Source organism: Notothenia rossii (genome assembly GCF_949606895.1).
Source record: "Notothenia rossii genome assembly, chromosome: 9".
In the NCBI taxonomy this organism is placed as follows: domain Eukaryota; kingdom Metazoa; phylum Chordata; class Actinopteri; order Perciformes; family Nototheniidae; genus Notothenia; species Notothenia rossii.
In genome coordinates this window covers 18,164,347-18,170,003 of record NC_136907.1, presented here as the reverse complement: position 1 = coordinate 18,170,003, position 5,657 = coordinate 18,164,347, and the positions used below count along the sequence as shown (strand labels likewise).

Genomic DNA, 5,657 nt, shown 5'->3' with positions numbered 1-5,657 from the left:
ACTGGCTCAAAACAGTACAAGCCTCAATACAAGCTTCACAAAAAGCTTCGAGGATTACTCGACACACGCTCCGAAGCCTCGGCGCAATACGTAACATCACTAGTCTTTAGGTCCTTTTGAAACTTCCTTGCTCTTTTAAAGAAATGTTCCTTGTGAAGGAACATTACTGTGAATATTTATATTTGTTCTAACTGGTTCTTAGGCTTCTTTCCAATCAGCCAAAATCTGTCAGTACTGCAACAATTGGACATTAATTGGTTTTCAGACCTTTGGTGATGTTACAGTCATCTCGTTGGTGTTGAAATCAGATTCAAGCTGAACACTGATACACTTTCCTGATTCGGGACAAATTAATGTTACTTGTCATCTCATACAAACATGGAGCTAGAGTGATATAGCTTTGTATTCACTAGAGGGGCAGTGGACGGGTCAATTCTCCAATCGGAGACACGTGTTGCTATAAGAATTCAAGAAGAATTATGCTCATTACTCACATAGACACAACTCTCTTTAAAAACTGTCAGTGGCAATTAATCTTTATTTGACAGGTTATCGTCTGAAATGATAAAAATGTATACAGAAACATATTGCATGAACACTAGCTGACTCCATGCTTGTAAATGTTGTGTAGCAGTTGGATATGCTGTGGCTGCCATCTGTCGAGCATCCTGTGAGGTGAGATGATGTTGAGAAGAGAGAGGGAGTTTTCTAATGAGGCAGAAAAACTGTGACGGAGCAGAGGTCGTGTGGAATGACCCTGAGGAAGGACACATACGGCCTCATCCATCTGCAGTCCATCAGTCTGTCTGCGGCTGCTCACCTGGAAAGATCCATCTGGCGGTGGAAATTCACGGTCAGAGCTGTACAGTAGCAGGAGAATGCACTGACCGCTTTAAATCACCCAGTCTACCAGATTATCTCAACAAGAAAAAGCTTATTTGTGTCTGTTCCTCTCGGATCATCATTTTTGGTGATGTTATAAAAGCTGATCCAGTATATCAATGTCAGGAAAAATATAAAAAATCAGGTGGAGACATAAAATATTTGTAATTTAGGATGAAAATTATAAGAGGTAAGCTGTGAAAATGGAGGTGGATGGACTACCAAATGCTTTCTACAACACCTTCAACTACATCAGCTGACTTTCATTTCAAACTGTGGAAATACACGTTTCCAAAAATGGAACAGAAATGTAGATATTTTCCCCTGATAAATTATTCAGTGCTTCCCTGCAGTTTGCTTGTTTTCGGTTGAGTGTAATTGATATGCTGTTTAAAGTTGCGGTACTGTTTTATTTATAGTTTGTGCATACATAGGCACGTGTGTGTGATTAAGTGTGAGTTAAAATGCACAAAAGTGTCTCTGTATAAATAGATGTATATGTCATGGAGCGTAAACAAAGATATTTGATACTAGATATAAACACTTGATGCTTTAAATAACACAGATAGATGTTGTTGAGTGTCTTTACTCAAACAAACATCCCTCCGTTTACTGTTGTGTTGTTTTGAGCTCCTGATCAGCAAGAAGATTTGAAACGAGCTATCAACAAACGCAGCTTCATTACCGGCATTCTGGCTCAGGGGTCAGCGACTCCTCCAGCATTTGCAACTATGAAAGGCAAACTATGTTGTTGATACAGTACAGAAGGTTCATTTCAGCATAGGCGTCAAAAGAGCCTTTGTGTAACGAGGTGGATAGTCTAGTTCCAAGTAAAGTGAATGTTATGGCCATTAGAGGGTTAGAATCAATAATGTGCCACACACATTTATGAGGGCATTATAAAATCCATGCTCACATCTTTTTTAATTGTGATCTACTCCTGTTGATGCCAATTTTCTGTTGGTCTAATGGAGCCCGTGTAAGACATCAAAAAGGCTTTGAATGCCTCCTTACCCACCTTCATGTATAATGTCCAACAACGGCTGAAAAAGTTACATCTTTGGTTTACAGTAATCATAAACAGGGAGACAAGGATGATCTTAATATCTTAAAGAATAATGACAATATTTATGATGGTTAAATGTGGAGGATGAGAGAATGTTGGAGGAGGGGGCTCTGTAAGGAAGTGGCAGATTTGTTCCGGCTGTGCATTTTCAAATTCTAGCGCACTCGAGCTGGTTTCTCCAAAATTACCTACCCCACCTTTAATCCAGAGATAGAAGATGGTAATTTGTTTCCAATTGATTTAAAAAATATTACATTTTTTACACTATTGTTTTCACAGTAGAGACTGCTGTGTTGACTTACAATAGAAACAAACCAGTCATTCCTTCAGACCGAGAGTGTCAGAGCAACACAGTCTCACTCCCAGATAGTCCAATAGCGACGCTTGGTCAGGGTCCTTTGGCGTGCAGTTGTGACGCACCGAGTCTCCTTCAGCTTAATAAACGGACGCGAAGAGCTTTCAACTGATTGCAATGTATTCCCATCGGCGGCGGTATTTGACGCTCAGGGAAGCACCGCATTGGTCCATGTCGGCGGCAGTTAGAGGCAATGTGAGCGTCCATTCCCATTGGATAACGGAGAATTTTACACCCGAAAGTAAGTATTCTCCTTACTGTCGATTGATTTTACTGTGATATCTGCACTACTCATCAACTCAAAAACACCAGTTTATCCTTGTTAATTACACAACATTGATTGGTTTAAATTGTGTACAATGCTTTTGTGTTTTTCCCCTTCGATTCTGGGAAAACAAATAGTCGTATCGAAGTTTAGGATGGCAGAAGACACTACACTACCCATAATTCTCAGCTATCGTTTAGGATTACACCAGCCGCTTTGCTTGACAAACCCCCCCCCCCCCCAGAACTACACATGCTGGCTATATGTGTGTTTCGCAACATGTTCTATGGCGCGTCTCGACCGGGAATCTTTGTTTTAAAAGACGTTTTCGTATTTCCCATAATTAGAAGTTGCCAGTATTAAACGGTATACATCCCTGGAGGTTTAGGGGATGGGAAACACATTGGTGTCTATATACAAGTGATTGGAATATGATATATTAGATAAATAATTTCTAAGTAGCAGCCAGATTAATGTTATGGATGTTGTTTCAAAAGTTAAAGTGTTTAATAGTCTTCTGGCCTGTGGGATGAAACTGTCCCTGAGTCTGGTGGTTTTAGTCCGGATGCTGCGGTACCGCCTGCCAGGCGGCAGCAGACAGAACAGTTTGTGGCTGGGGTGATGGGGGTCTTTTGTAATACTGAGGGCTTTCTTTAAGGTTAACCTGGTATTTTTACTCCACTACATTTATTTTAGTTACTTTACAGATTTGTATTAATGATGTGAAATATAAACAACCCTCAAATCAGACTTTAGTTACACCTGAGTCAAATTCAGTGAAGACGATTGTCAAGTGCAAACAATCAGGCAAGATATTTGATAGTGGGTGCTTGAAAAGACGAAAAATGTATCTGCAGATCCTTATAAAGCATAATCATTACTCGTTATTCTCTAATCGTTGATTAAAAACTGTATATAATGGCTATTTTGCACATCCCTTTCAAGATTTCAATCTATCAATACGTGTGTACCTCCATCATTACACTGACATATTCTGCACATTTCTTATTTTATCTACATACATCTTAAAAGAGTATAATAAATATGTATAATGTTGGTTAAAATAAGTGCTTCAACATAGTTAACATTGCAGGAAAGTTGATTGTCAAGTCCCAAAACAAACCATGCAATATATTAGACTTTAAGTACTTTATCAGGCTTAATATTTATCTGTAGATACCCCCAAAGCTTTTGGAGCTTACATGTATTTAAAAGGAGACCTTAACCTAAAGTATAATTTAATGTTTTAATAAAGCCTAATAAGTTTGTCTTTTTTGCGCATCCTCCTAATGAAGCTTAGCGCAAGTTCAAGCAGGAAGACCAAGCTCTTCATTCTTATTACATGTCACTTCTTTACCCTCTCCTCCCTCATTAAGTGATCAGGGGTGTCACTCCCCAGCTAACCAATCACTCCTCTCTCCATTCTCACAAGCCTATCGTTGCACCCGCTAATCCCTTTATATATGCTCTTCCCTCTTGTCAGCTGTCATTTCAGGTGACAATACGCAACAGCAGCAGGGGATCGTCCCAGCTCCAGGCATATATTCATCAGCTCCGCAGTCTTGCGGATTAAGCTACAGGCGGCGTTCCCCAGTTGGCTAGCGGTTCCAGCCGGCCACCCCACAAACCCGGACACGGGAGGAAAGGACAAGGATATCGGGCTCCACGGAAGTTCCTCCGGCTTAACCCTTTGGAGTCCTGGGCTAATTTGGCCGTTTTCGCATACTTTTGATTTGTCTTACTAAACCCCATTAAGAAATGTTTGGCATGTCAATGTTTGGTATCTTTCTTTTAAGGACAACCTCACCTATATAACCTGATAGTTATTTATTTCATTTTGAGACACTATATGAACATTTTGGACCCAAAATCACAAAAAAACGTAAAAACTGATTATGACAATGATATTATTTTTCATATAGGTAACACAAACATACACAACGAAACCATTTGAAAGCTGGAAATATATACATGGGATGTCACTATGATAATGTGAAAGTTTGATTGAGGTAGCATGAACCTATATACACATTTTATGAACAAATAACAGGTGTATCCATAGACTTTTTTCCTCATTTCTCAAGTTCTGTCAACAGTGACACAGTAGGCACAACAAAACATTTAAAAGCTTAAATAATGTACATGGGATTTCATTCTGATAAGGCAAAAGTGTTATTATAAATATAATACAAATATATATATACACATTATGTACAAAAATCTGTTTTTTCTGTCTTTATCTATGCCACGCTTCAAAGCAGTTTCAGTCAGCGACACAGAGGGCAACATCACAGGCTCCTCCTCCTCCATGTCAAAAAACAAGCTTATAGCTTGACTCACGTTCAGAGTTCTCTTCATCATAGTTGAATCTTCAAAACTCTAAATCTATCTAACTATATCTAAATTCTCAATGTGTGTCTGTCACTTTACTTCAATCGCAGTCTCCCGCCGTCTCTCTTCGTCTCCCGCCGCCTGTCTTCGTATATCTTCGTCTCTCTCCATTTCCCGCCGCCTCTCTTTGGTTCCCGCCGTCCCTCTTCGTCTCTTTTCGTCTTGCTTCGTAACACTCCGTTTACCTGATTACCTCACTCCCTCCCTGGTAAATACATCCTGTTGAGTAGAATCTACAGTTTCCAGTATTTTCCGTTTCGTAAAATGATAAAATACGGCGAAGATATTAAAATGTGTGCTTCCATTATTCATACTTTTGAAATATATTAACTTTATATCATCATATCTCCATGTTTACTGGGTCTTTTTGCATGAAACAAAGACTGGGATATAGTTTCAAGCCAGTACTTTCGACAGAAACACACGGCAATGCTGTCCGGACTGTTGTTTTTATGCGGCACCGGCTTGAACAGGCCATGTGATCTGATCACGCCGGCGTGACGGTCGACTCCAAAGGGTTAATGGAAATGGGCTACTTCACGCAAACAATTGACGCAAGCCTTCAGTCTCTCGAGAGGGCATCACTGGCATCAGGGCCGCTCAAATGCGGCACTTCCGGTCTTCACGCGGAACGGTCCCTCATCGCATGCGAAGCTTCACCCATTTCTGGCTTCAACCACAACCCCTCTTGCAGGCAG

General features: G+C 40.2%; 1 long non-coding RNA gene across 1 annotated transcript; it reads right to left on the bottom strand.

Moving 5' to 3' along the window:
- Positions 1-520: 520 nt before the first annotated feature.
- Positions 521-5,339, bottom strand: LOC307020029. The gene is made up of 2 exons (XR_013802768.1): positions 4,999-5,339; positions 521-834 (listed from the first exon to the last, which is right to left on the bottom strand). It is a non-coding gene; the product is annotated as an uncharacterized lncRNA (long non-coding RNA).
- Positions 5,340-5,657: the final 318 nt, after the last annotated feature.